The sequence below is a fragment of the Plectropomus leopardus genome, chromosome 8 (assembly GCF_026936395.1).
Source record: "Plectropomus leopardus strain MGB_pleo_1.0 chromosome 8, ASM2693639v1, whole genome shotgun sequence".
NCBI classification, from domain to species: Eukaryota; Metazoa; Chordata; class Actinopteri; order Perciformes; family Serranidae; genus Plectropomus; species Plectropomus leopardus.
The window spans coordinates 9872843-9898163 of NC_142183.1; the positions used below are offsets into that span (position 1 = coordinate 9872843).

General features: G+C 38.6%; 1 long non-coding RNA gene across 1 annotated transcript in view; it reads left to right on the top strand.

The window, feature by feature from the left end:
* The window catches only part of LOC148188851 (uncharacterized), a 207226-nt gene that overhangs the window by 152528 nt on the left and 29377 nt on the right, over positions 1–25321 (top strand). Inside the window, exon 10 of the long non-coding RNA XR_015777207.1 lies at positions 8538–8617. This is a non-coding gene — a long non-coding RNA (uncharacterized LOC148188851). The remainder of the gene's footprint in view (positions 1–8537; positions 8618–25321) is intronic.

Below are 25321 nucleotides of genomic sequence, written 5' to 3' on the forward strand. Positions count from 1 at the left end.
GAAATGTTCTCTGATCATAATCCAGGCAGTCTTTACATTGCCGCCACATCAACATATAGAAATCATATGATAAAACACTCATTATATAGCTGTCATTCCTATACAAAGATCTGGAACAAATGTCAACATAAGCATGTACATTTTGTCCTCTGAGAATAAGTAGTATTCAAAAGAAAAACTCATCCAAATAGTTCATTAGATTTGATCGAACTGTATAATAAGCAGATAAACTACAACTTACGTATTGTTACGTTGAAACACGTAAGCGTTGACTTTTGGTTTCACAAGACAGGATGGCGGTCTCCTGGGTGAAAACACTGGTTGACATGTCCACCACCGCAACCTATTCCCTCTGTGGCTTTCTCGCTCTTCATACGTCAGTTGCTCTGTTCAGCAAATATTGCTGTGGGTGGGTTTACAGGGTATCTGCAGGTCATTAAACAGTTTTAAAGTCTATGTCTTAAGGCCTGAATTTAAAAGTCATTATATATGGTCATAGATTTGGATTTGTGAAGTCTTCATTGACTCGAACATGTTATCTGATTTAATTTATCCATCTTGTAATTTATTTTTGTCAATACAAGTCAAGCTCTTCTACATGAGAGTCCAGATTTCTTTTTTTTACAAATCCTTAAACCTACCACTTAACTAAATAAAATATTTTTACTTTATACTTGCATTTACTTAAAAAAAACCTAACTCGCAATCATAAACATATTCCTATATAAAGCCTACTTTTGCATAAGACCTCATTTAGTCACTTTATACTGCCTTGCATTGCTTGAATAAGAAATGATTTGTTTGTTGAAATTGTTGTTGTTCTTGTTTTTTTATTTGGTTTAAAATCACCTTTAAAAAGCTTTTTTAAAGCATTACATTTAAGTGTCTGATACCTGTAGACACCCTGGTTTACATTGGTGTTAGCTAAAAGCCAGGAGCATCAGACAGCAAAGAATCACTATTTGATGACCTCGAAATGAGTCTAGGCTGAGATTTCACACGATAAAGACAATACTCTCACAAAGATGATCAGTTGTCCAGTTTTCCATTTCATTTCATTTCCAATCACATCATTTTCACTTGACAAAATCAAAACTTTATTACAGCTTTGAGAATTGAACCACAATTACAGCAGTTTTCTGCTAGAGCGGATCACTGTGAGATACAATCATGATGTGCTGCAAGATCTGCAGCCCCTGTGTGATGATCTGTAATCTGCTGCTCTCACTCGATAGCAGTTTGAAAGTTCATTCAAGGATACAAAAACAGCTCACAGTTGTCCTTGGGCCAAAATTCTGCATCAAGTATTGCAAATCATTTAGCACATGAAAATATGACTAATGCATTAATTACCCAAAGCACTTGTGCGTGATGTGATGACACAACTGAAGTCTGAGCATCTAATGAAGCTAATGTCACATAGACTCTGATATTTTCATTGATTTAAGGACCAAAATGGTTCAGAGGAAGACGAATCAAGAAAGGTCATGGTTTTAGTCATTAGTAGTGTTAGTCATCGAAGTATTCGTCATATTGGATTATAAGGAATAGAGAATCTGTAATGCTGAAGCTCTGGTGTAATGTTCAATGTGTAAACAGGGCCAAGCTCCTGCGAAATGAAAATGCACAGCATGCCTCTGTTGTACATGTCAAGGTTAATAAATATATACTGTCACTGCTGAGCACTTAGCTGCGAGTGTAAATCTCACAGCAGCTTTCCTCGTCTGTTGTACACAGAAGAGCTGACAGATGTACAATCCTCTGTGTGGCGTCTGCTCTGGAAATGTGCCGCTTCTCTTTGAGTCGTGTCTGGGTGTTCAGACTCTGCTCTCAAAGCCCCTCCCCCCCTTTACTTCCACCTTGACATTCGCATGCAGGTAAATACGATTGGCATCCACTCTGATTGCCACGGTCGCTAGACAGAAGTGACAGGCGAAGACAGCAGCACAGTGAGGTAGATTATACACAAAGCCTCCTGTGACGAGTTCAAAGCCGTCTGTTGGGCTGAGGCAAACCTCGGTGACAAAACTTACAAAAATTAATAATTACGACAGAAAGAGAGTGACACAGCACTGGCAAATTCCCCCTCTCTACTCTTTAACATAATGTGAGATATGTGCAGAATCATCAATGATGAGTTCAAGTGAGGAAGCTGAGCATTCAAAATGTTCCTCTGGGACTTTAAGTCTTTCAATATAAACCAGAGCTCTTTGATTTCTTTGGTTAAATATGCAGAGGAATAGTGAACTATTCATTTCCAATACTGGGCATTTTCAGACAAAGTTAGAATTAGAATTAGAATTAAAATATCACTGAAATAAAACACAGGTGTGAGTTTAAAAAATGACCATGTGCAACTGTGTTAGGTTTTAATAGTGCAGATCGATAAAGAATACTTAAAATATGCATCTCTGTTGTATAAATGTCCTCAAGAGTTACTCGTCTATGTCTGTGTCTCAAGAGTATTTAAAACAGAAACAAGCAAATTCTTCTACTGTAATGATTCGTTTTAAGGGATTAGTGATTTTTCATATCAATTGAATGACAGCCTGTTTTTTTTAATCCCCTTTTAAACCAATTTTTAACTCTTTAGACCATAAAGTTCATTGACTGTATCATAAACGGTTCTGTTATTCACTTGGTTCAGATTAATCACTCGTTGTGAATCGGCCTCTCATGTGTATCATACATTAATTGAATTAGTTCTTTTGCTTTTATTCATTAACACAATGTAATTTGCGTGCGCACCAAAGGTTAATCTTATTTGACAGTTTTATAATTCCAGTTCACTCCTCATCTCGTCTCTGTTTCATGCAGCAGCCTCAAGTAAAGACTGTCTCTTCGTAGTCTATAAAGATGACAGGAGCTGGCTTTCAACAGCAACATTAAATACCATATACGTGCCAAGTTAAATTAAGCCTCTAGTTATGTGGATTTTAAAAAAGCACAACCAGCACATTAGCTTTAATAGCCGCAGTCACATGTATTTAGGGGAATGCATAATTTGCTGGGAGATCTGAGGGTCTCAGTGGCACAGCAGCACAACAGAAGGTAGAGGCCTCTTTAAGTGTGATGTGGGTGTTATTTCCAGCTTGGTTTGGGACAGAAAAGGAGCACAGCAGATACACAGTGATGTTATTAAACAGCTCCACTGCTTCCAGTGTTTTCATCTTCCTCATAAACTTCATTTTCTTTAATCTAAGATCATTTGATTTATCCCTTGAGCTTGATATAGCCAAAAGGATATATGGGAAGGAGTGTTTGGAACTGGAGGCTTTATGTTTCAGCTCAGTTTGGATGGAAGAATCTGGAAAAAAAAAAAAAAAAGATTTTGTTACGCTTTAACAATCACTTTCAGTTTCCAAATTAGGCCAACTAATAAGATACAGATTACAAATCAATGCGTGTGAATGATTTTAACAGCCAGTGTGTAGGAATTACCGCCGTCTCGTGGCGAGGTTGCAGATTATAACCAGCTGAACAGCCTTCCAGTCTCTTTCCAAGTGTGTTTGAGAATCTACAGTGGCCTTTTGGTAACGTAAAAACACCAAAGGCCTTCTCTAGAGTTAATGTTTGGTTTGGTCATTACATTCTCAGTGGAAGAGGACAATCAGATACTTCAGTTAGTACACGTACTGCATGTAGTACACTGCATACACTATGTACTTACACGGTGTGCACATTATGCTGGGGTGGTGTTGTCTCAAATCAGACACAACCTTTGCACACTTGCAGGGTTTAGACAATCGCACAATTTCACAGTTTTTTTGCTCCTGCTCCGCAAATTGCAACCAGACGGAGCACTATCGCCGGTTATCTTTTGTCAAAATATATCCTGGCCACTGGCAGCTTTTTGTTGTTCACTTGACATCTGTGTTTATTGTATAAAAAATGAAACTGGCTGACTCTGTTGCCAGAAACTATTGGTAGCTGCTACTTTTGTGCAAATGTAAAACATATGACCACAATTCTAATACTAAAATCTTCACAAGTGACAACAATTTAACATTCATAAGCACCTAATATAACTTATGTCCATGAATAGTATATTTTCGCCCACAATAGTAACATCAATGCCTAATGATGCATTTTTCCACTGTTTGTTTTAGAGAGAAGACATTTTTTGAAATTGTCACTTTTGACTCACTTTTACTCCTTTAATTAAAAAAAATATGACCATTTAGTAAATGACTGGGCTTTGTAAGATATTTTTAAACTTTATAACCGAACATAGAGTAGTTAAAATTAGCTTCACCTCCACCCACTGCAACATGGAAATGCCACCTGTATGTTAATATGTCACTGATAATTCAATAACACAAAATTTTGTGCACTCTTGATGGGGCGTTCTGCATATCCCATATTCCTATAATTTTACCCTAAATTTAAACTTTTTAAGACAAAACTTTCAGTTGTAATTGCATATCTGCATCTATGCAAATACTCAAATCGCAGTTATAGTGTGGTGTAGCTACTTATTTCAAAGATCAAGTTTTTATTTTACTTAACATCCATTCATAGACCTTTATTCAAGACTATGGAAATCATTTAAGGGAAATCCTCACTTTCATTGATGCTGAGCATGAACAAAGACACTTAAAACAATTAATAAGCAAACCAATAACTTTTATGCAACCAATAACATATCTGTGCATTGTGTAGTGAAATGCTTTGTTGCCATCTCCAATACTGAGCTTTACATAAGTGAGAGAGACAAATACAGTATATAAAATTATGATAAGATAAAGTATGAAATATTAAACATGATGAAAATTAAGAGATGCAGGGAAAATGGACATGGTAATTGTCAACATCAGAGGTGGAGTCAGGAGTCAGGAGCCCTGGCAGTGTCCTTGTTCAGGATTCAAATAGCCTGAGGGAAGTAGCTCCTCTTTAGCCTCTCCGCTCCATCTTTTCCCTGAACAGAGCAATTCAAAAAGGCTGTTGTCCAGATGGCTCAAATCATTCATGATTCTGTCAGCCGTCGTCCTGCAGCGCCTGGTAAATGTCTTGGCTGGGGACTGCACCTCCTGTGGAACATTCTGCCCACTGTGGCCCTCTCTGCGGGGCCCTGAGGTCCTGCTGGGTGCCGCTGCCACACCAGGCGGTGATGTTCCCTGACAACATACTCTCTTTTTGTTTTGTGGTGACGCTGTGACTTTTTAACCAAGATGTCAAATGATGTGTGTGGACAGACTGTGACAACTTTATTAATACCACCAGGGGCAATTTGTTTGAACAGCTTGAGTTCTACTGATAATAAAACATACATCAGCACATAGACACATAAATACATGAGTTCAATAGGTGAGATTTTAAATAAAATCAGAAATAAAAACAAAAACACACTTAGGAGTTCTATATATAGAAAAAAGTTAATTGTTTGATCATTTATAAAAGAAAAAAAATAAAATCATTTGATGAAGAACTTTTAAAGAAAATTTAAAAGACAAATCACAGAGGTGCTAAAAGATTTTTAAAAGCAGTTACAAGCAGGTAAAACGTAACGGCACCCTGACAGCTACAGAGAAAATTTGCCATGTCCAGAAGAATTTAATATACCTGTTGCTTTCTGGAGAATTTGGTGATTGTAGAAACAAGTCAAGTCCCTTTGTGTCACTACTGTAATCTTAGTGGATTTTAACAGTGTTGTTTAGGCTGTTTCTGACTTTCAGTTTGAGAAACAGTCTAAATAGCATTGTTATGGCCTACCGTAAATGACTTTGTGGAAGCTGAAATAGGATGTAAACATTACACCGTAATGTTATTACCCTTTAAATTGACATGGTGAACCTGATAGGAAACACTGATTTTTACCAACCCAACAGACATGGCATCATTGGGAGTCGTGTTTCTGTCCTCCTGATGAATCCACTGTACGTCCAATTTTAGCTCTGCTTTTCTCCACCAACACCTGAGGGAAATATCTGGCCTTCTGGCTGCTAAATGATCCACTGTGTTTACCAGCTAGTCCATGACTTTGTCTGTCTAGTGTAAGTAGTGTTCAATGGGTTCATCAGAGTTTTTAATACAGCTGCCTGCTGCTGTAAACAGGGTTGCTGAGAGCAATGAAAAGCACAGTCTCCAATACAATAAGCTGAAAGATGCCATAAAGCTGTGTAGAGCTGAGGGGAGCTGGTCAGTTCATAATTCTGTGTAGGTCCATCCATCTATAAGCGACACATGCAGTCATCTGATAATATAAAAATATTGATTTTGGCAGCTCTAAGGGATTCTGTGCTGTAATTCATTCTGACAACTGAACTCTATAATTCTGTCTCAGCTGCATGAACAACTGTTACTACATCTGCAGTAAGGTTGGGCAAGTGTGAAAATGTACAAACTAGTTTGACATTAAACCAAACACCAGATCGGACTGGTTTACCGAATTTTTCCCAGTGACCCACATGATCCAGCAGTTTATCCTGAGTGGAACGTAATGACACCATGTTCCAACAGAAAGCCACTATCTGACTATCATGTAGCATTGCATAACACTTGAGCTCTCTGTTAACGGTGAATAATGAATAACAGTGTAATGTTACTTTTTAGATCAGAAAACATGCATTTTCTTCTTTTGGCAATCTTCCTCCAGCCAGCTGACACTGTGGTTAGGTTTTTGTTGTGAAAAAAGTAGGTTTCGCAATGATAATTTCACATTTCGACTTCATGAATCAGCAGGTCCTGTTCCCCTGCAGTGCTCTCCAAGCGAGCAACAGATATAAGTAGCAACACAGCATCTGATGAAAGTTAAGCAAACAACAGGGCTTTAAGCCACTGCACGACCTGTGCAAAAGTAGTTGCTCCATTAGTAAGTTAACAAACATGATATTTTATCATGAATCAAACCAGTTGGAGCTTGTACACCAGACCAGCAAAACCGGAAATCGACCCAACTCTCTTCTGCAGTAGAGTGATACCATTTTTAAATCATTGTTCTGCTGTGTGTTGCTTTTCAGCTTCTGCGGCAGCAGAAGTTGTAGTTTAGACACACACCACTGCCCTCAACAAAATTCCACATTTGTAAAAGTTTAGCAGATTCAACAGAATGTCTGTTTTCTTTCGCATCCAATTCAGAAAAAACATATAAGCAGTAATACCAGATGGGATTAATTTTGACCAAACCATTCATTCAGAACTGCTTCAACTCAATAGGCATGAAATTCTTGTTTCAGAACCTCAACACATTCTAATGTGATTTCTGTCTGGACTTTGACAAGGCCATTTCAAAACTTTAAATTCTTCGTCTGCAGTCATACTCAGCTTGGTTGTGTACATCATTTTCTTGCCTTGTGGCCCATTTACACCTCAACTGCAGCTGAGATGACTTCATGTTCCCCTGTGAGAGAATCAGTATTTTTCTCTTCAGAGCAGGATTCATCCAGTAATTACAGGCACTTCAGGTTTGCACAAAATCATCCCTTAGCTGAAACTGTTCTGCCATTTTCAGTAATTCTTCTCATATTCCAGTGAAACTTTATTTTCCTGAGAGTATCCTGGTGATCTTTTTATATAGCATGTGGTGGTTTTTGCCTGGATGTTGCTGGGAGGCCTTTTACTGCTCAGTTGGGTTACTTTCATTTGCTTTTAGAAAGACTTTGGGAGGATGGTGGATATGAAGCACCAGTGTGATTTGTATTTAGGTTGTGTTCTGACTCCCAGAGCTTGTGTGAGTCTCAATATCCCAAGATGAAGCAACAGATTTTAAAGTATGTCATCTACTCCATTTTAAACATTGACACAAAAACTATAATTGAAATGAATACTTAGGAAAGTCAGTTGAAGAGGGTGATTTTTTGGGATAAGGAAGTCTAAAGTTCCACCCAAGTCTGTTACACGTAGACATTAAAAGGGACTTTATTTGTATGTGCCCACAGTACGAGGTTGTTTTCATGCAGTGCAGGTGCAAACTACAACCTACAGAGGTCACCATTGACATACAAATTATTTATGAGTTATGTGAAAAGCATAGGGCAGGGAATGAAGCCACTGAAATAAGATAAAGAAGGAATGGTGAATAATGTATTTTATTTTATAATAGTGGAATAGATGCCATCTCTCTATAATTCCTTCTGCTGTCAAAGGGATCAAGAAATATGGAGAAAAACTGACAAAAAAGATACAGATTGTGCACGTGTATATGTGTGTATAGAGATTCACTGGTCATATTTTTACTGTTGTGAAGAAAAAGGAGTAAAAGATGAATTTGTGCCTTTTTTCATAAATAAAGGGCTCTCAGGTGAAGTATCACTCCCTCTGGTGGCTATATTGGAGACCCACACACACAGCAGCAGTGGTGCAGGACAGCTGATGCTCTGCTTCACAAACTGTTTAATCATTTGAAAAATATTTGATATAACTGGTTTATGCTTGTGGGCAATGCTTTTTTTGCAAGTCCTTTATTTTCAAATAATTTCTCTAAAGTTTCCTGCACAGAGACAAATTTCAAAGACTTTTTTCTTTAGTCTTTTAAATCTAAGTAAATGTTATTTTATCACGACGCATTACTTTTGGCCTTTTTTGTCTTCATATGACAGGACAGCTTGAGTGTGAAAGGGGGAGAGACGGACATGCAGCAAAATGCCACAGATTGGATTCAAACAGGACACAGCCTCAGGTAAGCTTTTGGGCGCCCAAACATACATGTGAGATTGTATATTGCATGATGTTTGCATGTTCAGCTGACCTGTTGTGCACTGATCAAAAGTCTCAAGATATCCGAGCTTAGCATTCGGAATTAATTCAAAATTTACCAAATGGTCACTCCGTTTTCCTCACGTTTAGTGCAGTTTTACATGGTTCTTGGTCCGAAATTGTTCAGAATTAATCTGGAATTTACCAGACCTGTAAGAAAAAGTATGACCTTCTTGTGCCTCTGTTACTTTAAACTGCACATTACCCTTATGTGTTGAGGTAGCCAGCTTCTTCCCAGACTAATCACAGTGAACAAACCATCACGGTCTTGTTGAAATCATAGTTTGTTTGTAAACCAACTCACACATTCTGGAATCCAGCTGTAGTAGTTCCCAAGTGTTTAAGGTCCGGTAGCTTTATGGGACCAGAGGTAACATTACCACCTCAGAAAAAAGACGTTGGCTTGTTGCCATGTGTGCAGACATCTGCAGCTGAAAGTCACTGCAAACAGAAACACAGAAGTGTGTGGTGTATAGCTTCAGTCGCCCCTTAAAATCTCACTCAGTCCTCCAAATTTCATCCTAAAATTCACAAACCTATCATAATTATTGTTATTATCACTGTCGGTGTGCATTTTTGAATGTGTTTTATTTTTTTCCTCATTTAAAAAATACTGAAACTGACTGAGACTTAATGAAATATGCAAAGACAAACTGTTGTGTGTCATATTAACTTATATTTGGAAACACATCTGTCTCAGGTCTCACCTCAGGACAAACACACACAAACACACACACGCACACAATGTTGCACTACAAAGTATATAACCTTGGAAGTTTCATCAGAGTTGAATCACAAACTGGTGTGATGATTAACCAGGAACCCACACTAATGAGCCTTGAAGTGATTTGAGAGTCAGGGGATGAAGAGAGAAAGTGTGTGTGTGTGGATGGGAGAGCATGACAGGCAGTGTGTGAAGTGAACATTTCCCACCACACAGCTGGTGATGGTTGCCATGAGAACCAACAGGGGCAGATGGCGCCCAAATGGTGCCTGGACAAGACTTTCATTCACACTAACACACAAACATGACAAGTCTGATTTTGTGGTTGGGGCGTGATTTATTTCATGATAATGTTTTTCTGTGGCTTTGCGTGTTGTGCTCTCTATTAATTAGGGCGTAGTGTACTCTGATAGGTGATGAGTTCAAACACGAAACATCAAAACATAAGTGAACAAGAGTGCCAAGAAAACCATTTGGCCCCCGTCCATTCGATTCTGTTTGGCACCAGCAGTTACGGGCGTGGTTCCTCAGAGTGACAGGCACACACACACACACACGCACACACACACACACACACAGTCCCAGGCCTTATGCAGATGCAGGTTGTGCAGCTTTAACTTCCCACAATTTAGTGTTTTAGTTGTTTTTATCCATTATTGGTATGTTTTGTCTTAAATAAAAAAATTGTGGTATTTTAACATTTCTGGCTAATTTTAAAGATCAAGAAGAGAAATGGATTAGAATGCTAACTGTGATTACTTGGACATGGATAAGCTGTTTATGAGATTATCCTGGTTATGATCATGTTGGGGTTATGGTGTTTCCATGAGCGCATTCTTATCCCCTGTTCACGTCCTAGGTTCTGTCATAGTACTTCAGTCTGCATATTTGGATTCATCATTTACGCAACATGATGTTTACATGCTCAAACACATAAACAGGATACTCCAAAAACCCAATCATAAACAGTTTATTCATGCGGATATACACACTTATGTGTTTTTGTAAGTAAAGCCCCTCACTGCAACTGGTCCAAGTTTCTTCAAGGATAATTCTGGTGCTATTTCTCTTGTTTTTAGCAAACCCTCTAAATAGACCAAAACCACCAATTTGTCCATGTAGCCAAAGCCTATTATAGCTTGTTCCTTTATGTCACACAACTACATTATTGCCCAAAAATATTAAAACAACAGCAAAAAGCCACTTAATTCTACTAAGTGACATTTTAATTTTATTTTTTATGGAATGAAAATGCAATCCAGTTGACAGAATAAATGTTGGCATTGTAGGTTTCTTCAAAGGACATATATGTAACTTTTGTACGTTATCATGTGCAAGTTGTTGGATCTTTACGTCTATTTACATTTCAACAATGCTCTGGATAGCATGTGGTTATGTTAAGGCACACCACGTGGTTATATTAAAGGAAAAAAATGCGATTTGGCACTGTGTTTGGTACCCAACTGGTAGCACAGTCACAGCTGGAAGCACTGACTCACTAAAAACAGCTCCTTTTGTTTGTTGGTCTTCAACAGTGTTCTGCAGCTTATTATTACACTTTTTTTAGGAGCCATTCAATGCTCATAAGAGGTAGTTTCACTTGTAATAAAGTTTTGGAAAATGTAGATAGGATCATATTCATACAATTTCATATTCAAATGCAGTAAGGCTTGATAAAAGTCTTGAAGGAGTTATAGTAAATACTTTTAAGCATCATTTTGCCTCATGTGACCAGTACAAACAAGGCTGTAGTTGAGAGAAAAGACAATATTTCTTGTTATTCTCTTGCGTTTGTCTCTCACAGTTTGACCTTATCAACCCGGTTAAGCTGTTTCCTCTGTTCTCTAAACCTCACATCATTATCTTTCAAACACTTACTGTTTGTACATCTTTGTTTATCTTTGCACAGTAGAAATCCCAGGCTTCATTTTGAAATGACTCCTGGTAAAAAAAATATGCATATTGGTAACTCTAAACCGCCGCCTATAAGGCCATTGCATAATTCTGTGTCTGTCTTTTGATGTTCAAGAGAGTACAGAGCTGCAGCTGAGCCTCGGGGCTTTGGCTCCAGAAGTGTGGCAATTGATTTGGCCGAATGTACTAGGTCAGACTGTGGAATAACAGACGCACAGAGAGAAAGACAAGCAGCAAAGAAGAGACACAAAAACAAGAGAGGCATGTAAGGAGAGAAACAGACATGGCAGACATAAAAGGTGTTTTTATGGGGTCACGTGGATCGAGACGAGGGTGACAGAATATAAGACGTAAGAATACAGTCACATCTACGACATTTATTCTTTTTCTTTTTTTAATTGCTAGGAGGAAATTCCTATATTTCCGTCCCCTTACTAACTGAAAAGTAAAACCTTTTTCCTTTTTCCTGTTAGTCTCTCCTCTCTGGGGGAAAAAAACTGCAACCAGGGGACTAAAACTCACCTCCTTTCCCTCCCTACCACCTTCAAGGATACTATTACCTCCCTGAAGGAGTGCATAAAGAAAGAGGCTTTGTCTAGACATCAACAACTCATGACTTAAACCCAAATTGATGTTAAGTACATACATTGAGGTTGAAAATATAAAGAAAAATCTTTCTAAATCTTTATCAGAGAGCTTACAATATAGAGGCACGTAGAAAGCAATAGAAACAATGACACAATAATTAATTATCTTTGAAGTTTCAATGGTTGACATGGTAATCGATGTCTGAATTAGTATTCATATGCTGTGTTTTTTGTTTTGTTTTTGGTAGAAGAAACTGAGAGAAGATGGCAGGTGATAGTAACTTATAGAAACATTGTGTGCAATAGCTCACCTTCGTCTTTCTCTCTCTCACAAACACACACGGTCCTACTAAGGTCTGTCGGGTTCAGGTGTTTGATTAGCGTGTATGGGTACTATTATCCCTGCCCTGGGTCCCGTCACTTCCCTTCAAAGCTTAAAATTTCATGCGGGTATCTTAACTGAAGTTTTGAAGCCCCAAAAATGGAATTTGGGACAGCCCAAACACTTTTTTTAAAAAATCTTTGGGAATACTGTGTGGATGCACATGCTTGAAGGCATACAGTTTGATCAGCTTTTGCTGCAGTGCTGTTCATGATTTCATCAAACTTCTTGTTTTGCCTACTCAGTGTATGTAGGGTTTTTTTGCTGTCTTGACTAAAATCACTTTCTGTGACCTGGATTAAGCTGAATTTAGCTGTGTTCCCCTGACACCTGTGTGTTGTGTGTGCTTTTATGTGTGTGTCTATGTGTGATGGAGCATAGAGGACGAGGAATGATGGAGAGGCAGTTTTGGTAATTTCAGGCTTTGGCGAGTGTGAAGCTCGTCTCAGCGTGGGCTGTGTTATTATGCTTGTATGTGTGAGTTTGGAGCGATGGAGTGTGAGTGTCTACTTTTAATCACAAACATATACATGTATATATACATAACATACACAGAGTACATATGCGCTATATATCCACTTTCACTTCCACACATATTCACCCTTTCACACTTACAAAGATTTTTTTTTCCGTAGCACACACACACACATGCACACACACCCTCACAGTGGGCTGCCATCTGTTCTCACCAGTCAAGCTGTCTTGGCGGCCCCTCAGGCCTGGGACACAATCAATGACTCTCCCTCTTTCTCTCTCACACACACTCACACAGACACACACCAACCATGTACAGGCAAACAGACTGGGAGGTCGTAATCACTGGCACTAAACTAATAAAGTCACTACTCTGCTGCTCTCCTGAAAATCTTCTCACTATGTGTGCACAGTCTGTGCTTCTAATAATAAATTGCATGTAAAATATAATTTAATATCATTTTTTAAAGACAAAAATTACCATGAAGTGGTGTTTAAAAAAGCATCTGGCCTTCAAAGTTTTGTTTCTGTGTTTTTTCCACATTTTGCATCATTTGTGCAAAGTGCATATAATATCATGATAAATGAACAGATACAACAATTAATTTCAAAGTAATCGGGTTAATAATATTTTAGATATAATATTTGAATTAATATATTAGGAATCATAAAATTATAGATTTACAATTCTATCTTATGACAAGTGCATTGGGAAGACTTTGAATGGTTTTTGTCTGAAAGCAGTGGCATTATTAGTACAGTTAAAAGTACCTGCCCATAAACGCTTTTGTAAAAATGACTTTATTATTATTGTGATACTGATAGTTTTTCCAGAGCATTAGGATCAGCACAGTGAGGGGAAATGACTATTCACATAGAAAATTGGACTTTTTTTAATCTGAGGAGAACCTGTGACTGTCTTGGTGAGTCGTCTCCTGCTCCACCATGAAATTTGCAAATATTGAAAGCAGTATATCATCAACATTTCCTGTTTCCCTTGAGCTGATAGACACACTTTTTGTAGGTGTGTTTCACTGTCCCTTCCCAGCTTTACACGTTGTTTGCATGTTCCCTACACGCTTTTTCTCCAGTTGTGTCCAGTTCTGTGTCATGTGAGTCAGGTGAAACTGGGCCTCTGCGTGAAAATAAATGGTTGTCTGAATGTGTTCACCTGCTAGACCAGGGGGGTTTCAAAGTTTGACACTTTGACCAAAATCTATCACTCCCTGTCTAATCGAATGTCAAAATAATATTGATTGTACAACAATTTAATGGATTTTGTGACTATTGCCTTTCACTGACTTCAGTTTTAGGGATAGTCATGTTCTGCAGTTCCAACAATGTTTTGGGAGACAGATATAGAGGGGATGACATTACCATGATGTCAGTTTGTTAGATTAAATAAAGCTTGTTTTTTTAGCCTACTTTTGTGTACATTTTTGGGTAATTGGCACCATAGCTGTTCACAGTTCCTGTTGGAAGTATAGACTACTATCACAGGATTATTTTGATATTAAAGAAAAAATTAAAACATGATGATGACAGTCAAGTTCTAAGCCGATTTAAGTGTTTATTGGTGGAACAGAAATAAAGATATCCTCTTAGTGTGCATGTCACTCTGAATATAAGAATAATGAATATATGTATCATGAGAGTGTGTTCGATTTGAGAGGAAGTGTGAATTTTGACTCAGATTAAGGATAAAGGTTCTAAAGTACCTCACTTACCTTTCACCTCAAGCAGTTTCTTTGCCTGACGTGACATCTCTCCCTCTGCGCCACACCTTCAACTTTCCCACATACCACACAGTTTAAAAAGCTCTAACCCAGTGTATGCAGGGGTGGGCGCCAGCCTTTTGCCACCCTTCATTAGATTAGCATTTACCTCCTGTGTGACGTCTCTTCCAGGAAGTTATTTTCCCTTTAATTTTGTTGCAGATACACGTTTGATTTGATTTTCCCGCAAGCTTTTCACTCCCGTCTAAAACACTTGCTGTGCCTGTTCTTGAATAATTCATCCTCAGTTTTTTCCCTATGCATCAGCATTAGACATTTTACTTGTAAGATTTCCAAGGTAGAAGTTTGTTCCCCCTATTTATTTATTTACTTATTTATTGTTCATTTATTATTAACATTAGAGTTATTACAGTGATAAAATCAAATGAGACTCTCAGGGACAAAGTGTCGGCTTGTGTTCAGTGTTTTCAGGTTACCTTGCCTCGGGGCATTTATATATTGTTATCACAATAATATCATTGTAAAGATTTAAACAAGAATTCTTTGTCAAACTAGGTTACTCCATTTAAAGTATTCTGTTCATCCCTTACAATGGCTGTAATACTTGGCAACACCCAACTCTGTTTTCAGGAGCGAAGTGACCTTTATTTACTTCTTTTGGGATCTGTTGCAAGAATAGTGATCAACCTTTTTCTGCACGATGTTCAAACGCTCAAACAAATGCACAATGACAAAAAAGCTTTAAAGCTATGTCTTGTAAGTGACTTGAACAATTTCGTCTAATTTTGATGATTAAGATGAATACGTGAGCTAATTATTGGCAGAGAATATATCATGAAGTAAGTTCTCCTGATCCTTTGTGTTTTTTGTTGCCTGAATGTAATGCAGACAAAAAAGGGGCTGTGTGCCATTCATCATTTACCACATAAGTCCTTGTCACAGATGAAAGCACAGAGGAAAGCTTTGACAGCCACACATGCGGAGTCAACTCTAATGAAGAGAGAATGAGCGGAAAGAGACAAGACAGAGAAGTGTGTGTGTGTGTGTGTGTGTGTGTGTGTGTGTGTGTGTGTGTGTGTGTGTGTGTGTGAAATCAAAGAGTAGCCTGAGTGGTTTTGATGTTATTGTCATATAGAAGAGAGTCCCACGCTCTATATAACACTCTGCATGAACCCTGGGTTGAACACACACACACACACACACACACACACACACACACACACACACACACACACACACACACACACACACACACACACACACACATATGCCCACTTACAGGCAAGGCAATGCACACACAAGCTCAAACACACACTTAGTGCCAGCAGCACATTGAGCTTCAGTGAGTGTTTTGAAGTGTGTTTTTTTGTTTTCATGGTAACTCCTGTTGACAATGACAAAAGGCTAAAGTACTGTGACACACGTGATTAATTAGCAGAGCAAATTCCCACAGATCAACACCCACAGCTGTAAGAAGGGATTTAATGTAGTGCCTGTAAATGTGTGATTTTATCTTTACAATTATATTTGCTGCATAAATGTGTTTTGAATTAGCAGCCTTGGTATCACTTTAAACAAGATTAGGAGGCAGAGGAGAGGAGGAGGTGAAACGTGTGACCAGAATAATGTTTGTTCTGTGTGAAGCCACAGGAATTCCTGCACAAATGCCAGATCAAAAATTGTAATGCCATGGCAAACATGCGTCACTTGTGTACGAGGTGCATGTGGACTTTAGGCCATCGGTGGGAAACTGTAGCTACAATTTGGCTGGTGTTTTGTGAATGACCTTGACAAAAAGCAAAAAAATTGTATTTCAATTAGTTGTATTTATGTGAACATTTCCTCAATGTGTCTTTTTTGGAAGTTCCAGTGGGCTACAGCAGTCACACCCTATTTATATTTTATCATGTTAAGGGTTCTTAATACCAGAAACAAACATTTAATTTCTGTTGAGCTGAATCAATCAAGTTAAAAAGAAAAAGTAATTAAACGTTTTTGTTGTTGTAACTGCTTGGTGGCTTTGCAGCCATTTTGCCACCAGTTTAGTCCTCTTAGGGAATTTATTTCTAAAAAGCAATTAGCAACAAACTCAGCTACCTATTCAGACCATCAAGGGAAAAGCAAGAAATATATTCAAATAGGTGCCTATCAAAGGTGCCGTCACTCATTTAGGGTGCAATGACTGGCCTATAGGAGTCACTAATGAAGCATCATGGGAAGTTTTGAATCAACTAAAATGGACAGATATGTTTAATACTTTTTTAGTTAAGGTTCAATTTCCATTAAGAACATGGGAGACGCACAAAGACAGCAGACAAAGAAAGCCACAGACACAGATTGACAGAGAGAGAAGATTAACCTTTACTTGCACCAAAGGGACCTTGAAGCAGGATAATATGGAGGTCGAATACCCAATAAAGAGGAAATAATGACTTTCATTTAATCGCCGGCTTAATGTGTCTCCTGATATGTACAGAGGTGAATTAAGTAGGTAGTATATATTTAAAGCCTCAATCTGTGATTGCTATAGTGTCCCATCAAACCAGCCGTCATGTGATGATTGATTTTCCATGATGGATCATGTTCATACGTCTCCAGTTCACCGCTGGTCGCTGCTACTGTTCTCCAGTCGCAGCGACCAGCGATGCTGCACACCAGCAATCATTGAGCTTAAATGGTTACAATAACAAGCTGTCCAGTTATATTCCACCAAACATGGCATATTTTAAAGATGGGAGTTAATAGAAATAATAATTGTTTGTGTTTATTGAATATGGTGAACATTGGGACAAGAATAGAAAATAATGAAAAAACAGGAAGCTAGTGAGAGAGCGGCAGAAAGAAGAAGACTGATCTGAGTGGTCTCAGCTGGTTGTTGATAATCATGTTATCTCGGTCGCCAAACACATAAGCAGCAAAATGTACAATCAAACACTAACTGTAACCCCAATGTAGCAAGTCTCATGTCAACCATTGTACTGTCCTCACAACGGGATATGAACAATAGTCACGTAAAGACTAAACATTTTTGCACATTTCATAAATTTTTCTCAGACATTTTTGATATGGATAAGACTGTCAGTGGGCTAGGTGAATGAATTTTGGGGAGGAAAATGCAGATATTGGACTTGAGAAAATTGGAACTAAGATTTCAGATCCCTATGCTGTTAGCCATGTCTGTGTTACCGTGAATTTGAAAAGCCAACTTTCTTCACGGTGAACAGAGAATCAAAAAAAGAGGCGAATATTCTTCATGAATTAAAGTAAACGTGGTCTGCATTTACCAACAACAAAACTATCAAAACATTCACTGACACTCACTTAACTCGTGCATTACTTCCCAAACACATGCACTTTTGCTAAAAACCTACAAATTAAAACACATCAGTACAAACAGTGTCATGCGAGACAGAGCAGTGTGCAGCAGTGTGCCTGGGCACATACATGTGTTTGAACTTTGCTTTAGCAGAGCTCATACTCACACATGCTCAGGGCGTGTTACTCTTAGGTGGACGTGCTTTACTTTGTATTGTTTTTGCAAAGATGCATGCTTTTGGGAAGGACTGAGCATACGACTAAATACTGAGACGTGGATTACAGCAGGAGTTGTGTGAGTTTGTAAGTGCATGTTTTGATATATTTGCTGTTAGTAAACGCAGACTCTGACTACTTCAGTTCATGAAGAAGGTTCACCTTTCTAGATGCTTGTTTGCTGTGGAGGCACGTGAGCAGAACAAAGCTTTATTCATGGTTTAGTGTTTGGATGTAACTTCAAAACAGAACAGCATCACATAACTCACATTTATATTGATAGCATGAGCACATAAAAGCTGTTAGTTAGCTTGTTAGTTTGCCTAGTTGTTGTACCTATTCTCAGTTTGATTATGGTTTAATTCTATCTATTTAGCAAACACTGCATTAGAATAAATGAAGGCAGGGAGGAGATGAATCAGTAAATCTGGTTTATTTTCCAGCTGTACTCTGCAGCCTCTCTTCACAGAGGGAGTCATGAATATGTCTGTAACGTGAAGTCAGAATTACCATCAAAGGCACAAAATAACTGAAAGAAAGCAGTCTAGTCTAATTATAGGCAAACTCAAATTTTCTTCTTTCATATTCAAAGGGTATATATCACGTGTTGAAATGAAGCCCTGCATGTGTCTGAAATTATGACTGTGACATTATCCTTCATGCAGTGTTTAAAACCACTTTTTCCTTCATGGATCCCTTAATTCAGTGTCCTCCTTTTTCTCACACCCTCCCTCCAACGTCATTGTAATGCACATAATAACGATTCCTATCATCTAAATCCTCTCTGCCCTTTATGTCACTCTCCCTGTCCCTGTGTCTCTCTCGTGCATGTGATGGCTTATCCTCTCCACCTCTCATCTTTCCCATTGTCCTTTTCTTCCCCTCCATTGCACATCTTATCCCCTTTTCTCTATTTCTGCACCACTATCTTCCTGCTCATTCACTCTCATTTCAGTTTCTCTCTGTCTCTTCTTTCTATCTCCCTCTCTCTCTCTCCACAGTGTCTTTGTGTTTTCTATAATCTTTTTTTCTGTGGTGGTTTTAATCTCCACTTTTAAGAAGCAAGTGGCCGTAGGCCTTTTGATGGCCCTCGGATAACTCTGTCTTCACGTCTGTGTGTCTTTGATAGACTGTTAGCTTGCATGAAGTTCTCCTTAAAGAGATGCTCACTTCTTATCACTCCTGTGGCACCACGTCACTATTTTGCTCCCAATAGTAAATCTAAAATACACAATCTGTTGATTGAGTTGTCAGTGTCAAGGTCACAGCCACACGTCATTTTTCTCATCCTTCTATATCTTTCTCTTCCCCTTTTCTTACTTCACTATGGACTTTTCTTTTATCTCATTTGCTCTCACGCAGTCCAGTTGCCAGATTTTTTTTTTTGTCATTGTATATTTCTGCAAAAGAAAAACACATTATGTTTGCACGTTTTAATAAATCTCATATCCGTGTTTCTAATTTGACTTAGTGTTTGAGCTGACTTTGTCATTAGGAGGTGAAGGGGATGATGGATGGTGTGTCATCCTGGCAAGATACCTGCCAAGCTGCAAACCGCTGTTAGAGACCAACAAACAACAAAAACAGTCGTGTTTAAGAGACCCAAAACGAGCAGCTCTCTCTTTCACCCTGTGAAGACCTGCCATTAACATATGTCTCGGCTGATGTGGTCACAACTGGAGTACTAAGTACCATTATAAACAGACACCAAGATGCATTTCGATCCGATCAGTCAGACCAGTTGCTTAGGTGGTATTGGACACATTTGAGCACATATGCTTTGTAGTATAAACACAAACGCTGTCCTGATGCTTCTCTGACATGAACTATGTCATCAATCAGGACGTGGTGGTTGTTTTGGCGATAGTGTGCAATTGCTCTGTAACTTACCCATTTTATGTCATATTGGAAAACACGCTGCTTGACTGTCCCTCATTTTATGTAGGGGAGGAGATTTGTTGAATTATGTTGACAGTGATATCTCCTGCTGTACTAACATAACTGCAACATTACTAGCAAGCAGAGCAGCTAGCTAAAGTGTGGGTATGATAGCTGTGCATGTGGCAGTAAAGAAATCTGAACAAGTGTTGAGCTGGAGACGCATGATAGACACAGATATGAACGCCGATGTGTCTCCGTGTCCAACTGTGTTCAGATTACCGAAACGCATACTGATACCACCTCTAAAAGGGCTCTTTGTGTGTCTCATTTTCTCTCTTTCTTTGATAATAATGAGCTGTAATGTAAATCAGCATGACGAAAAATATTGTTCACCTGTCCCTTAGTGTCAAACATTTTACAAGAAATTGCTATTTACTCTAATTCTGATTGGATGTCTGTGATGTCATTGTAACTCTAAGTTAAGACGCTTGAAGTAGTTTTGCTTTACGCACATTCAACTTATTGGCGAGCAATTCATTGCATTCATTGCTTAATCTGTAATAATGGTCTCCCAAAAACTCCTTCCTCAAATGGTCACAACCTTTTTCTGAATTTCTGCATTACACATAGTTTGTCAAAGCAATTTTAATGGTTTAAGGTATAAAATTATTTTCATCACCGTCTTTATTTCAGCTGGTTGTGTGAAGAAAAATCTCAGAAAAGATGTTAAGTGTGTGTTAAATGGTGTTAGGCAGACATGGAATATCATGTTAAAACTTTCCGTAACCTACCGGGAGCTGGTTAACTTTATCATGTCAATCTTTAAGGGTTTTTTTTTACTTTTATGGAAGTCGAAGTTGTTCTTTGACAGGTTTTTGCTTGTTTTATGAGCAGCTGCTCCTGACAAGGCTGACCCATCATTCTGTCCTTCTTTCTGGACCTCATTACACTCTCTGTCTACACACAAACACACGCACTCACACACACACACACACACACACACACACACACAAACACACGCACTCACACACACACACACACACACACACTCATCAGAGTCCAGGATGGGTTTCTGGACTTCATTAGTTTTCCAATTAGCTGCTGTCATCTGTCGACCTTGGTTACTCGGGGCAACCATGACACCACAGCCAATTCTGCCCTGATTTGTCTCACTGGGAACAGATGGACTTCCTGTTTTTGGAGAGTCAAGATGATTCCTCACTCCGAAAGCTTAAATGTTTTTTTTTTATTCATAAAGTTAGAAAACATGACATTAGGAGAAATAAGACCCCCGCCATCTGAACAGAACAGTTGTTTTGTAATAAATAATATATTAATCCTACAGCATTATCGATGTATGCTCATGAGGGGAAACTGAAATCAAGGAACTACATTTAACTTGAGGTCAGTGAAAAAACTGAGACTTAGACTCATCACGATAGATGCAGAAGGTGGTTTATAAGAAACTTTATATTTACAACAGGGTTGTTTTGGGTGTATGTTTGTTTGCATATTGACGTTCTGATTCACACACCCTAGTGATTATGCAAACCTGAAAAGTCTAGTGTTTAATTATTACTTGATGGGAAAAACTGCCATCTACTGCTGTCAGGTTTAAACTTGGATTTTAAGGCGTGACTAACTGTCACAGACACACACATTCAAACACACATCCGACTTCTAACTGCTTATACATAGTAAATAATCTAAATAAATAAACAAGTCATTAATTCTAATGCAAGAATGCTGCTTTATCAGTGTTGTCATTTATTTTATGCGTTTTGTGTTATATAAATAATAACAATAAATGTATGTACTCTTTTTGTTTAGTGTGGTTATGAGGTTGTAAATATCACCTTATTTTCAGTATTCCTTTGATTTTATATATTTATTTTATAAGACTTGATTTAAAAAAGATTTTATTATCAGCATCATTGTCACAGTACTTAGAACATTAATGCTGATTTGAAAAAAATAAAAATAAAAGATTCGACAGGCGTGCTAAGGTTTACTCTAAATTTCCTTGTGTCTTTGGATCTGAGATCAGACATCACATGTTTCTGTCAGTCAGGACATGCAGCTGACTTCTGTGTGTTTCCAACTGTTGACCAGAAGCTTCAAGTATGCAGCAAAAACATCGACACTTTCAATGTAAAACGATCCAGGTATTTTATCAAATATAATAATAACAGTGGTGTATTCAACTTTACTGTATAACAGAAGCTACTTTATTTAACTTTTTGTAATAGCAGTTCATTCAGTATTTTTTTTAATTTAGTGGTTAACATTAATTTAAAGTCCATTTAAAAATATCGAAATATATATCATGTATTGCAATATAACCTTAAAATACCACAGTATAGTTTTAAAGCCATATCACCCAGCACTAGTCTGAACCAAATTTTATGGAAATCCTTCAAATAGTTGTTGAGATATTTCATAGCTTTCCTGAAGTCTGTTCTCTACCTCTTCTCCATCATTAGTTAAAACTTGTATTTCTGTATTGAATTTTAGTCTTGTGTTGTGAATTATGGTTTTGTTATGTGTTGTGTTTACGTTATAACATATTTGTATAGTTTCCTTTGCCTTTGAACTAGAAGTCAAGTTTTTGACCTTTGCCAAAAGGAAATCCCAGAGCTTGTGATGTTATCACACAGGGCTCACTGATGGCATTACACGCGTGTGCATGAAGGTGTACTTTTTTAACTTCTGAAATGTTGAATTCTACGTGCTCATACACCAGTTACACCAGTTGTACAGTAATTTGAGGAAATGTGGAGAGAAGCCGATTTGAGAAGTGATAACAGAAGTTAACAGCATGAAGTGAAATGACAGCTCTCTCTCTCTCTCTCTCTCTTTCTCTCTCTCTCTCTCTTTCTCTGTCTCTCTCTCTCTCTCTCTCTCTCCCTCCCTCTCTCTCTCTCTCTCTCTCTCCCGCCCCTCTACCCAAGGGCACTGCCATCTGGCCCTGCCACCAATCTGCGAGTCACACACAGATAGATACTATGTTTGTATGCACATTTTTTGTATCTATGTTTCCATAGTATCTTTCATATAAAGAAATTCATCCTGTTTAACATCTTGAAGGTGGCTTTAAATCCATGTTGTTGGGTTAGATCCAATACCAAGAAGCAGTGTAGGTTTTCCTCTTTTACATAACCAAAAAGTATCAAATGTTCTTTGATTCCATTTTTTTAAACAGATCCAGCCTGGAGTGCAGATTTTTTCCTCCCTTTTCCCTCAGCGTTGTGGTTGTCTTCCTCGAGACCGTCCTCTGTTTTTGCCGTCGGCTCTGTCTTTAATCACAGAAGCATGTGTGTGTATCACGTTACTGTTTCTGTATCAGCACAAAACAGACCTAATTACGGTGCTGCAGCCCAGACAACAGCCATTGTATTGTGTGTGTGTGTGTGTGTGTGTGTGTGTGTGTGTGTGTGTGTGTGTGTAGATCTCAGTTGTGTTGTACATTATTTTTAATGTGAGCCAGTGGCCCCCAAATCACAGAACCACTGTTCTTTTTGGATCAGTGATTGACAGCCTGTGTGCGCGCGTGCGTGCGTGCGTGCGTGCGTGCGTGCGTGCGTGCGTGCGTGCGTGTATTTCACCAGTCTCAGAACAAAACACAAAGTTGTTATTGTTGGGGGTGTTTGGTCACAGGTGCCTCAATCATGAACCTATACCACTATATAGAGAGCGGTAGTGAAACTGAAACTTGGGGGTCCTGTTCCATAAGTAACACAAAACAATATGTGGACACCTAAACACGACTAGTTGTGCTAAGTCGCACCCGTGATTGACCCTCTCCAGAGTTGGGCCAAATTGTGCCAGAACATGTTTCTGTAGTCTCTGCTGCTATCCTCAGACAGCAGGTACTTCATCAGGTTCTTCTGCCTCTCAAAACAAGCAAAGACAGCAGAGAATGCCAAGCGCTTTCTCTGCTGATGAAACACAAGCCTTGCTTGCTGACCGAGAGGACCGTGCAGGCAGGAGGCGTACATTCGTGCAGTACCAAAAAGGGAACTTAAAACCCAGGGGCCCACTCATGAAAAATTCAAGTTTTTGAATGTCAACAAATTATCTGTTTGTTTCCTCATGAAATGTCAAAATGGTAAAACAATACATGCAAACTGTAGCTGCTGATATTACTCCTGGAACAGACCAGGACCTAGATTCATTTTTACAGAAAAACAGATCAAAGACGGCTGCAGTGAGAGATTTCACTGAGTGACAGAAGCTGATGGAACAGCGGGACGTCAGGTCTTCAGCTCTTTTTGCTGCTGTGCGAATACAACCCATAATAGAAAGTTTAATCTTTTACAGATTAGATGAGAACAACCGTTCCAGGAATACTCTAATTTTCTTTTACCCAAAATGGTTTTCTTTGACATCACACGGAGGTTAGCCTCGTAACATTTACTCAGCAGGGGAGAGGGTTTAGTGTCACATCAAACAACCACCTTTGAAGTTAGATTTTGAATTACATAACTACGGCTCCGGCTCTTATAAGCATTTTTATTCCATTAACAGTCGGGCTGTTGTCACTAACTAGAGGGGGATTTGTAGCAAATGACGACACAAATCCCCACGTTTATTTGCATTGCTTTCTACACAGTATTACTGCATGTTTTATCTTTTATCTTTTGTCTTGTGTGTTTTTGCATCATGTCAGGAGTGACAACAAATCCACTGGGATTTGTAGATGCAAATGAGGAAGCTGGGAAAACGTAGACATGCAAAAAGTGATACTGAGCTCCTGTTTTGGCCTCTTGTCTGCCTGCTGAAGGTTGTGTTCATTCACTTTAGGAACAGGTCAGGCTTGCATTTCATGCCCAGTAGAGGAAAAAGAAAGAGGAGAAGGTTTTTATAACTACAGGACTTCCTTTGAAGTCAGCTGATGGATCACAGAGCTGCTGTCACGTCTCCACTGAGAGCTCTCTGTTCACGCATCAGCTGACGAATCCACCTCCACTTTGTGTTTTTTTTAGATTAGTTTGCCTGTATAGTTTATTTACATGTCTGGACGTTCTTTCAGTTGGACACTTTGACCACACACTGTGTCTCCAAGAGTCTTGAAAAAGCAAAATAAAGCAGCTGAAATGTCTCCCTGCAGTTTTCAGCAAACCACTGGGAAAAGCACAGATACATTGTGAGAACATGCCGCCGCCTTAAATATAGAATGATACATTTCAGATCTTCTGTCCGACCCCAAACCTCTCCTCCCTCTTACTTTTGCTTATCAGAGCCGCTCTCAGGGCTCTCAAAATTCAGGGGTTATTTCCAAAAGCTGTGGCAACTGAAAGGCTGCTACTAACTCTTATTTACCAAGAGGAATATCTCACAACTGATTACCGGTGTGATGATTGAGTAGGCTTCAGGCAAACATCCTCCTAGAGTGCAA